The sequence below is a fragment of the Notamacropus eugenii genome, chromosome 6, assembly GCF_028372415.1.
Source record: "Notamacropus eugenii isolate mMacEug1 chromosome 6, mMacEug1.pri_v2, whole genome shotgun sequence".
NCBI classification, from domain to species: domain Eukaryota; kingdom Metazoa; phylum Chordata; class Mammalia; order Diprotodontia; family Macropodidae; genus Notamacropus; species Notamacropus eugenii.
The window spans coordinates 189,687,484-189,700,608 of record NC_092877.1 but is presented as its reverse complement, the minus strand read 5'-3'; positions in this window follow the sequence as shown (position 1 = coordinate 189,700,608).

The following is a 13,125-nucleotide window of genomic DNA, read 5'->3' as shown; positions in this document are numbered from 1 at the left end:
GCTTGCCTCAGATCCTCATCTGTAAAATGACCTGGAGAAGGAAATGGTAAACCACTCCAACATCTTTGCCATGAAAACCCTAAATTATGTCACAAAGAGTTGGACATAAAGCAACAGAATAATCTCATGCTATGCCTTTTCTTTACATTTAAAGGTTTTTATCCTACCTAAATAAGAAATTTATTACCTCTGAAAATGATCAATTGAACTGCTACATTTCTTATAGTTTGAAGCTCAGGGTTAGTTGTTTTTGCTTGTTTTCTGGGTGTATTCTATGCAAAAAAAACCCCTCAAAATCCCAACACTTTGGGGTTATTTCCTATTGGGCAGTTTACCCTAGCTTTAAAGTGGGGACATGAAGGCAACAATTTTAATTATATAAATGGGTTCATGTACAAAACTGATAATTTGCTTTCTGAAAAGTGTGAAAAGTTTGTTATTGTTTGACTAATTGTGAACAACAAAAAATACCACCATTTTGATCCATTCTGATTCAGTCATTTTACTTATAGACACATCAGCTAAAATGTGTTTCAATTTTTTTCCCAAGCATGGTCAAAATGATTTTCCATCTGTAGGAAGAGATCAGAAAATGTTTTTCCCTCACTATATAAAATGTCCCTCATAGTCATTTGACAGCAGCATTTTTGATTGAGATTATTGTTGGCTCATGAGAGGACCTTGTGTTCCTTGGGTTCTGGTTGGGGAATACAGAAGAGGGACATCTTACACTTCAAAAAATGATTGAACCTGAAGTGAGTTTCAATTTGTTGTGATACTTGTTTACGATACGTGTAAACATGTTTTTGAATCTGTGTGGTTCAGTGAAATACATTAAATGTTGGAATAAGTCCCTGAGTCTCAGACAAAAATATGGTACATATCCAATTGTGTGGAAATGTTGAGCTGCCCCACTCTAAGGTTTTTCCTCTTCTAGGTCAGTGTGACCCAATCTTCTCTAATGTAAGAGCAAGCCACCAATTAGAAAATAACATCAATATATATTACTGATCAAGGAAAGGGACAATCTTGCTGAAATATTGATAGTATAAAAAAATCTCTCTTTGTTACTTGACTTGTGCTTGACCAACTAAGGGTGTAGTTGGATACGACAGATACACAGGACATTATCTTGTAACCAGAAATGAAATTCAGATAGTTCAGAAGAAACTACTTCTTAGCCTATATCTCCTAATAGAAATGAAGCAAAGAAAATCTCAAACTATTGAAACAAGCATACAGAGACCCACAAAATGTAATTACTAGGATGAATATTTGGATGTGGCCATGTGTTCATTCCTCAGAGTTGGTAAAAAGAACAGCATGATCCCTAACGTTCACCACCAACACAAACAGGACACAACATTGTCTTTGTCACATAAGTGAGAATATTTCATAAATCATTTTCTACATATGTTTATATAAATAATACAGAAATAAGTCTTTCACTTGTTAAATTGATAAACGATAAATTTGATTTCCAAGCCACCAAAGAACTGACTTCACAGATTTTTTATTTGCCTCTTTGATTCTGCCCTTTATTTTGATACCATATAATAATAGCCTTTAAGACATCCTTTTTCACTTCTGCCTGTTATCATCAGAATAATTCATCTCTTTCTCTTTCTTTCTCTCTCTCTCAAAATAAAAAAGATGATTCCAATTTTATTTATTTATTTAGTTGGCCTCAGACCACCTTAGACATTTTACCATCATCCCTATTTCCCCCATAATCAGGCAGCTTCTAAGAATCAGACTTCCAGAGCCCAACCAAGCAACTCAGATTTAGAACTCCACCCTGAGGCAATCTGTTTTGTTGATTGGTGAGTGAGTATAAATTCATTTACCATAATATTTTGCCCAGTGGACCCATGCTTCACTTCCTTCCATCTCAGATATCTTTCCATCTACTCTACTACAGCCATATATCCTCCCTTTAATCCCCCCCACCTATTGGTCTGGGAACAGTAAAATCAACATTGTCATTGCTTCTGGAAAGGACAGAATGGTCAACAACCCTGTATCTTCATTCTGATTACTATAACTCCCCAAACCCAAACCACCACTCTCTTATTAGAATGTAAAATCCTTGAGGGCAGTGACTGTTTATTTTTTGTGTTTGTATCCCTGGCATCTAAACAGTTTCTGGAACATAGTATGGACTTAGTAAATAATTTTTTAGTCATTCAAGGGAAAAAGAGAGTAAGAGAGATCTAATAGCATAGCTTGCTTTTGTAGACCCCACTCCAGAGCAAGGAGGCTTCTGCCAAATGAGGTACATGCCCCTGAGTCTCAATAAGCCCATTCTCTTGGAGATTCTTCTAGTCAGAGAAGTTTTCTGTGCTGTTGAGGCAGATTGTCAGTGAGTGTTTCCCCTTCCCTAGGGAGATATTTTTCTTAAATGACTCCAAAGAAAGTCCCACATTCTGTAATACCAGCAGGTTAATTAGGAAATTCATCAAAATGATCAGGGACTTCCCTGATCACTGCCCTTTAAAATAAGAAATTATGTAGTGGGAAGGTTAGTAAGTGGATTCTTGGCCAAGACTGTGGGCATGGACAGAAAGATCCCTCAGTTTTCTTTACCCTATATTTTTTATACACTGTTGTTTTAAATCTCTTTAAACTCAATCAGATGTTAGTATCAACTAAATATACAACAAGGTTTCAAAAGTTCTCAAAAGATAAAGCTGATTCATCTGGGAAAGGTTGAGATGGTGGGATTCTTTCTAATTTTAAATGTTTTCTTTTTAAAAATAAACAGACAATGCTATTCACATTTATTCTACTTGATGCTATGAAGATAGAAATCAACTGTATCTGGGTCTGGACTCACTGTTTGCATGTTAAGTGGGATTCCCTCCTTGAAGAAATGTTTGCACTGTCAGGGGACTCAACTGGCAGCTGCCCAGCTTTTCTCTTATGAAGCCTTCAGCATTTGCTCCCACCCCCATCCCCTCATGGCTGTTGTAGATTTATGCCAGATGCTGGGAAAGGGGCTGGTTCGAAAATTTGACAGTCAGCATATGGAGAGAAAAATCTCCCTCGCTTGAAAAAAAATTGGATTGTTTCACCATTTTTTCAGGATTTAAAGACCTTGGAAATCTGGCAGCCTTACCTAGAAACATTCTAGCACCACAAGACACAACTATTCTAGAAATTAGAGATTCAGAAGAACTTCATTTTTTTCTTTTTTCCCTTTTTCCCTCTCTCTTCCTTTCTTTCTTCTTTGGAAGTGGATTCACTTCTAGCGACTCTGCTTTTTTGACGTCAGAAAAGTGTGACTTGTCTGTGATGCATGCTATACACAAGGTATAGGTAATTTCCTGTTGAAAATACTTCATTGAAACAAAGATACTCTGAATCACCAAGATTATCATGGTTACTTACGGTTAGGACCTCACTATCAATGATTTTAATTCTGTATTTTCATTCTAGCAGTTAACTGCTTTAATGTGATGGAAAACTTGGAATGAATATCAGCAATTTTCGCTGCTATACTATGATTTCTTAGCTGGGGCATCCAAGTCTATTCTATTATCACAGCTCTATTGCTTTGAGTGAACCAGAGTAGCTCACTTCAAATTTTTTAAAAATGGTCCCAGTTTTGATCAAGTCTTCACTTGATACTTTCAATATTAATTGATTAAAACTAGCTAAGCTATGTCTTGAAGATTGTTTGGGCAGAAAAAATAATAAAATGTACATACCTTCAAATATACAATAGTAAATTCTTTCAAAACATAGCCTACAATAACTTGGGGGAACTGAGAATAGAAAATCAATGGCTATTTGAAGAACAGGTGGGAATAAACTCTGATACTTATAGTTGAGATAAGTGAAATCCTGTTAATATCGAAGCATGGGGTAGAAGTGATGTAAAGGTTGTAGGTGGGAATGAATGTTGCTGCACGAAGGAAGATCACCATTATCTGATTGGGTTACAGTTTTTCATTTTCAGGTCAAACTTTCTCCCACCCCCCTTTTCCCAAAGGATCTATGTATTTCTCTATGGTAGCAGAATTTAACTCAGAAGATTATTGAATTTCTTACAAGAAAAGAGTACTGTAGAGAATTCATGAGGAAAATTGTGATGCAGTGGAAAGAGGTCGGAGTCAAAACCCAACTCTGCTACTTACTGGCTCTGTGAAAAATTCAGTTAAACCCATGAGTTTCCATTTCCACCCTTAATAAATGATGAGGTTGGATTAGATTGCCCATGAGGTGACTTCCAGCTCTCAATTGATGATGCTCTGATGATTTTTTTTTACCTATTTCAAATAACATAAATGCAATTGATTGGTTATCATTCTAAATTTAGAATTCATTTCAATAGAATAGATTTATTATATGAACTCAGCAAATATTAGACTATTTGCCAGTGATCTCAGACACTTGTTAAATCTAGAATTGAACAAATTGACCAAATTCTAATATGTGTTTAGATGTGAAATATAGTACAAGAAAAGAATGCTATGATGTAAAAAGAACTTGTGTCCCATGTAGCAAACTAGTTTATTTTCCAAACATAACACTTAAATGCAACTTGAACATGTGTGCATTTATTTGAGTCAACAACATACTGTCAGAATTACAATAATATTCAATAGTTTTTGGACAATACTGTAATGATTTTATAAAAGTAAATACTCCTTTATGACATTAAGCTAAATTCTATTATCTAACCTGCCTCTTAATGCAAAATTAAATTCAACCTCTTTTTAAAAGGTGAAGTTCTAAAGTTATATGATCTTAGAATCACAACCAGAAAATTCAGGCTTTTTCAGTGATGCTTTATAATAAAGTTTTGTTTCCTAATTTTGACATTAATCTATTTTTTATCGTTTCTGTAGAACAATCCAGGATGTTTGCAAGTGAGATAAAATATTCTCAAATAATCTCATTCTAGTTAGTGTTCTAGAATAAGAAAATGATGCATATTTTGAGGGGAAGAACGGGGATCGTTCCTAATTTCCTACAGTAACAATCAAGTTATCTAAATAACTTCCCATTTCATCTCCCTGCCTCAAGTCTTTCAGTCACACTGCATCATCCACACAGCTGTGAAAATGAGGTTCTTTAAACACAGACTAATAATACTGTTCCTTTACTCTATAAACTTCACCAACTTCCTCATGCCTCTAGGATGAAATGTAAATTCCTCTGTTTGGCTCTTAAAGTTGTTCACAACTACTTTATTTATTATAACCCTTTCTATAATAAGTGGTTTAGACCAACTGGGCTTCTCTCTAGTTCTCACAGAAAACACTCCCTCCTCTGTCACCATGCCTGGGATATACTTCCTTCTCACTTAGGCATCACCAAATGATTTTTTTCCTTAAAAAACAAATTCATGTACACATCTTACACAAAGCTCTTCCTGTCCCCTCCTACATGTGTATACGTATACATATGACATATTATATACTACATGTGGGTGTTTGATATACAAATATGTCATCCCTAAGGACTCTGAACTTAACTGCTTTCTTTTTATTCCGTATTTTTTGTATGTATTTATTCTGTGCACAATTATGTAAGGAAGCGGAGATCTGATTCCCAGATCAATTGATGTAGCTACCAGATAATGACACAAATAATGAGGTATTAATAATATACCTTTATAAAATATGAACAACTCCCTTTAATGGAGTCAGAAGAGAACAATGTAATTGGATGAATAATTATTGACTATATTCCTGTAAGTTAAATAAGTTAAGGCAGGAACCAGCACTTAGAGAACTGTAACTTTCACTTTTGAACATGAGGGTAGTTGCCTCACTGAGCACCCAGTTTGTAAACCCATATGTGCCAAGTTGGGGAGTATTTCAGGGAGGAGCTAAATCTTAGGGACTTCAGTGGGGATATGTAGGATTCCCTATGCATTTCAGAGTTCTACCAGAGAAGAATTCTAATTTGATATCCTAGTATGGCAGGAATCTACTCAAGATAAAAAAGTGCATTTTTGTTTCTTTGTTCTAGTCTATAATTGGACAGTCTATTTTCTTTTCTTTTGTTTTTATTTCTTTATTTTATTTTCAGTGTTCTACGATCACTACCATATAACTTAGATTCTTTTCCCTCCCTCCCCTTCCTTCCCCTCTCCTTCCCTTCTCCCTCCCTGAGACAGCATACAATTTTATATAGGTTCTACACATACATTCCTATTAAATACGTTTTCACCATAGTCAAGTTGCATAGAAGAATTAAAATGAATGGGAGAACTCACATTCTGCAATTGAATTTCATAGTTCTTTCTCTGGATGTAGAAGGCGTTTTGCCTTAAAAAAACCACTGGGAGTTTTTTAGGTCCTTGCATTGCAATGAAGTTCGAAGTTGACCAGAAAAAAATTGGCAGTATATTTTCTGGTATGATTCCTTCACAAGATAAGTTTCTTTAAAAAAAAATTATTAAGAGTATGGAAGCTACTACAAGCACTAATAAATGTTGTAACCATAGTATAACAGGTACCTAGCGATTTGCTTCCCCTAGAACACAAATTGCATGCATCAATGTTTTTGTCTTATTGGGACGCAAATTTGAACAACTTGTCTGAAGCCCTTATCAACTGAAGGGCCATAGGATCAGCTTTGCCTGATGGCCTAAAACCCCTCAGTAATGAATGCCAAAAACTTTAATCTGTTTTTGAAAAGATGCACACAACTTTAGGGTTTTTCTGAATCTGTTTATTTTCCTTCTAAACTGGCCAATCTGTCCAATGACTAGTGAACTAGACCTGCATTCCAGTAGGAATCATTTAGGGTACCTATTTGTTGCGGGAAACCCAATGTTAACATTTTTGTGTGTACACTTATTTAGATTTCTTTATGTGTTTCAGGTATCTCTGGAAAAATTTTGAGTGCCTTATGTGTTTCAGGGGCTCAGAGGAATGTTCCTCTCCCAAAACTGAATCTGATCTGTATATAAGGGTGGAGAGCAAAGGAGATGATTTTCAATTACCTCCGTATTTCTAATCATTGTTGGGAGAGTCTCACATATTCTGGGAGCTCTGTATCCAGGCTTTTCCTACCAGAGGGATGCTTGACCTCACCTCACCCTTTTCTTTCCAATATTATCTTTCAGTTAGACAAAGATATTTTATGCATCAATGATAGCAGTGATCTATCAGAAGTTTGTAGAGGCATATTTGCTTTAATTTCCAAGTCTGCTAGCCATGAACTAGCCATTCTACTACCTGAATCCTCATGGGAAAATGTTAATTTCTAAATTGGTGGGAATTGTGCCATATAGATGAATCTGAATACTTCCTCTTATAAGTGCAGCCATAATTCCATTTAATTATTGTCTATATATTTTTATAAATTCACCGTTTTGACAGATTTTCCTTAGGTCTTTAAATATTTCTTAGATACTAGTAAAATACTTGAGGTAACTATCTGTTATCCTTCATCCTTACATGAATTTTACATTACATTATTTTTTGTTATTACATTATTACAAATTTACATTAAAAATCTTACATTACAGTTTTCTTACATGACTAGTTTACCTTCTTTTTTCTGATCACACATTTACTTAATAATATCTTTTATATTTCAAATGTAAGTCATCACTAATAATATACTATAGAGTACTTGCTCTATCATTCTATCTTTCTATTGCTCTATAGATCACCTACAGTTTTAAATCCTTTAAGTTAATGGTGTCCCACGATGTACAGACAGAATATCATTGGAAGAATATTGCTTTCCAGTCAGGGAGGAAAAGGCATTTATTATACTTCTACTATGTGAAGACAGCTACTAATTACTTCATAAATATTATGTCCTTTGACCCCTACAATAACTCTGTAAGATAGGTGATATTATTTCCATTTTGTTGTTTTGCAGTTATATCTGATGCTTCATGATACTATTTTGGTGTTCTTGGAAAGACACTGCAGTGATTTGCCATTTCCTTCTTACCTCCTTTTATAGATGAGGAAAATTCAGGCAAACAGGGTCTAGGTTCACATAGCCAGCAAATGTCTGAGACCAGATTTGAATTTAGGAAGATGACCTTTTCTGACTCTAGGTCTGGCACTCCAGCCATTTGTGCTACCTAGCTGCCCTTTCTACAACTGAGAATACTGAGGCAGATAGAGGTTAAGCGATTTGCCAATGGTCACATAGCCAGTAAATGTCCAAGGCAGGATTTGAAATCATGTATTCCTGATGCCAGTCGTGGAAGAATTATGGTCTTCTATATGTGTAGTTTTCTAAATGATTTTGAGCTTTATCTAGTTAGGGAAGAAGTTATGGCCAATTTCCACACATATTCAAGAAAAAGTGCTGATGGAGCAAATATAAACATATATACATATAAATATATGTATTTACAGATTTATACACATATAAATGCACATACTTATTCATATATAGTGAGCTGTCATGTAATTCATATATAACACACATACACACATGTGTATATATTCATCATTTATCTATATATGTAGGTATATGCACACATACATACATGTATACTCATCAGTGGACCATGATTCACATTCAGTGTCACAATCTTGACATTGTACAGTCATCCTTATTATGGGGATTATTTTGAACTGCTAAAACTTTGAGGGAAATGTTCATAATCAGGGCTGATATATTTATTTTTATCCAATGACAGATAGTTTTCAATACCAATTTTTTTTTTACTAGATTGGATTGGAATTCCAGTATATAGAAAATGTCTTCTCAGTTCTATCTTTTCTCCTAACTTGGTGTTGATTTTGACTTTTATTTTAACCAGTTAATGATTTTATCATTCTCCTTTCTTCATTCCTCCTTCTCTTACTCCTTCCTTTACTTTTTCCCTCCCTCCTTTTCTTCTGGAATCAGTACATCAGAATGTCATATCCAGGTCACTTACTAGTTGCATAATGTAGTTATCTTCCTAAGCCTTGATTTCCTCAATTGCAAAATGCTGGGAACGGTATTTATACTATATACCTCTAAGATATTTTTTTGAGGAAAAACATTTGTAAACCTCAAAACACAACCTAAATGTGAAATATTAATTTTATTCCTCCATTTTCTAAAGCAACCCTTAGATTTTGATTATTTTTCTTGTTATGCCACATAAAAATATTTTCTAAATGTTTTCATAAAACTTAAACCAAAGACCTAGGTTGCTACATCATGGCAAAATCACTTTGAAGTCAAATAACTCATACAAAATCCATTATATCTACCTATTATTTGTTCTTTAAATCCTAAAGGTGACAAAAATAGAACTACATTTCCTTTATGAAGGCCACTGAATGGTAATAGCACACTATAGAAGAAGGTTTTCATTTTCAAATTAAATATGACCTTCCTGTATGTCTGAACCTGGGGGAAAAGAGGGTTCTTTATGGGTGAAAATGATTAAAAAGGGATTCCAGGGTCATATATATTCCTCGATTCCCTTGCCAACTCTTAAAGCATTTTAGGAAATATTACCTGTTTATGACAACAATGCAAAGGGCAGGAAATTTTTCAAAGAACCTTATAATCTGTGGAGCTCCATAAAAGTAAATTCACTTGTACTTTGCACGCTAGCGCGCGCGCGCGCTCTCTCTCTCTGTCTCTGTCTCTCCTTTTTTTCTTCTGGGGAATCTTGAGTAGGAATTTCAAAAGGACCTGAAGTGCAGCCTGTTTTCACACCTTGTGTCAATCTGGGCTCACACCTTCTTGGTTTAGATTCCCAGGACATCAAATATGCAAAATTGCCTGGGGTAGGTATTGAGTAGGTGTAAACTCTAGCTGATAGTTAATTAGCATTTCAAAAGGTGTCAAAGTGCCCCAGGAATATTGCCTTTACTTTTTCCTTTCCTTTCCTTTTTTCTTTTTTGGATTTATGTCAATCTGAGACTCTTGACACAGTAGAGAAAGTGAGAAGGTAGATTGGTTACAAACTGGGAGGAATCTATTCTTTGATTCCTAGAACTGAAAGATAAATTGATGATGGTTCCTGTAATACTGTAATGCTCTGATGAGTTTTAATTGAGTCTTTAGCAAATAAATATTAAAACACTGCTCACTTTAAAGACAAAAATACCACCATTTAATTTTTTTGAAAGTGATGGCTATTCTGAATAATGTAACAAGTACACAGGAGCACACAACAAAAGAAGTCAAAAAATAACAGATTAGAAAAGATGACAAGTAAAATATATATATTCAAATGAGAGGGAGTTGATCTCTCCTATTTCCTAGATTCTAGCAAATATGTAGTTATAGCTCCATTCCCCACTCCCATCAAGATTTGTGGGTTTATTTTTTTTATCATAATCCTTATTTCTTGACTCACAAACTGACACAATTTTAATGACCTAGTTCTGAAAATGTTTTCAAAGAACATTTTTATATTCTTCTCAGTGTGGAAGTAAATTGCAGTTGTTCAGAAACAGCTGCTGCCTGTCCCAGACATACTCACAGTGTCAAGGTATACCACACATCTGGGCTTGAAGGTCGGGGACTAGAGGTCACAGAGTTCTAGCCTTCAGGGATTCACTTGTTTCCTTTTTGTTCATTGTACATCTTCATATCTTTATGCTTTTTGGTAATTTTCTCCTTGAAAAAGAGAGACAACCTATTCCTGGACCACTTAGTATTACCAACAATAACTTTCATTTTAATTGAAGCATTCATTCTTGAGTTCTGTATCCGTTGGACTATGATTCTTACAATTTATTTATATAAAAAATTATATCATCTTGTAGAGTGAGTTATTAACTTCAGTAACTAAAGTTATTTTTATAGCATATATGTCAGGTTTTGAAGACATTTAAATTTGAACGTAGAAAAATATTTCTTCAGAAAGAAGATATAGACTTTAAATCGTTTTAAAGTTCCTTGAATCACAGGATGGACATATAATTGAATATAGCAGGAGAAATGGACCATGAAAATTTATTACTAGGGCCTGTGAACACCAACTTACATGTTTCCTTTTAATTTGTCTTAATCAGGGATTTAAAAGTCTTCTACATGTACATGCATGTAGAGAAAAAAGTCATGTTAATATTCATGTTAATTCATTCATGTTAATAACTCACCTGTGTGTATGTTTGATGTATGTCTATATGTGAGAGCAAGTGAATGAAAACAGATTTGAACTCAGGAAAATGAGACTTCCTGACTCCAGTCCTGGCATTTTATCCACTATTTCCCTATCTATGGATATGCAAAGAAACTGCTGGGAACATAGGAACAAGTCACCTTGTCAGTAATGTGTGGGAATTGATGGATAACTTCAACAGACCACACAAGTTTCACTTATTTTTGTCACACTGAACATTCCATGATTTATAGTTTGAGTTAAAAGTGTTTTTTATCTGCATAAAATCTTTAACATTCAATTCTTAGAATTGCAGAGAAAGATGTTCCTCTGGCAGCTAGAAACTAATCAGTTATATGGTATTACACTGGAGGAGCTGTCAATTCATCTGACAGTAGATTGAGGACCAAAGTTCTGAAATTTTTCTGGAGATGTTGGAAATATAAAGATATGCATCCTGATTAACAAACCCTGGACAGTAGACATCATCAAATTCCACTACTCATTTTATCTCCCAGTATTCCTTCTTCATGGAAGTTCAGGTTCTCCATACCTTAACTATCTCTTCAATAGTTGCTTGCAAATATTGTTCCTGGCTCATACCCACCATTCCCCATGTTCTCTGTCCCCCAACCACAGGTACAGACCCACAGAATTTCCCCAGGCTTACCAACCCCATTTTAATCACAGAGGAAATGGCTGTAATAATCAATTAACCACCTTCTTCTCTCAATCATGGGAGGAATCAAATATTTCAGCTGTGTTCTTTCATAACTTTTCTTTTCTTTAATAAAGGAGATCATTTGACTTCCCCCTACTCTCCTTATAATATCCAGTGTGGGAGAAGCTAAGACAAAGACACTGAAGGAATCTTTCTGATCTTCTTGCTGTTATGGGACAGAATGGGCCCAACATCTGAGACTTTTTAGTAATTTCTTTCTCCTTCTTCCCTCCCTTTTCCTCTTCCCCCACCTTTCCTCCAGCCAGACCTACTCCTTCCCCATAGCTTATTTAGGAGCTGATTCTGCAACTACTGTACAGCATGTGGAGAGGGAAGGTACAGACGGGATGTAAGCTTAGGTGGGAAGATGCAAGTGACTTTCTGTATTAATTGAAAGACTTACTATACTAATAAGCTACTAACCAGAATCCTTTTCCCCAATACCCAAATGACTTTATAGTATTTCTAATGGACATTATTAAAAAGCCTTTTGAGACACAGGTAGGGAATAGAGAGAGGATTGCAGGATCTGGTGAACTTTTTTTTAGTTTCTCAGCTTTCCAAATGCTTGCTTTGTTGTCTCCAGGTACGCATGTGGTTACTGTCACTTTTACTGTTTTCCATATCTCTTCATGCTCCAAGTTGCTCACCAAAGAATAGAACAGTTTCTAGTTTTGGGGTAAACCCTGGATTGGAAGCACTGGTTAGGGACCAACCCATTAGAGATTTGCGGTGACTGAGGCAAAAGTACCGAGTTCCTTACCCTCCTCAAATCCCCAACCCCCACAGTCCAAAGATCAGTGTCCTCCTTAGAGACCAGTTCTAACAAATGCATCACAAAGGAGTTTCCCATTTTCAGTTATTCCCCAGAGCAGTAGCTCATCTGTTTGGAAGTTACAAGTTTGGCAGGAGAAGACCTGGCATGTATCATGGCCACTCCAAATATTCAGCCTTGACCTGTACCAATATCCATTATATTCAGATTGGATGTGATTTGTGAATCAGTAGCCAAGGAAATTGAGGTCTTGGATGAATATGCCTCCTGGGAATGAAATATAATCTTTCTCTAGTTTCAAGTACAGTAAGGAGAGAATTGTCATGAGATTTAAATTGAGAGAGGAAAACCCGAAGGAAACAGGGGATAATTTCCTTCATATTCAATTGAATGCTCCATTCTAAATACAAAGATCTTTGTCTTATTTTATTTTTTAATTCTATCTTTAATTTATGGAATAAAGCAAGTATTTCTGTAATATAATACAATAAAAAAGATTATCATACATAAAAGTGCAAATCTGCTATTCACAATTTTTATTCCTTTCAAATATACAACAAAATTTTCATGTAAATTTCTTTTTTT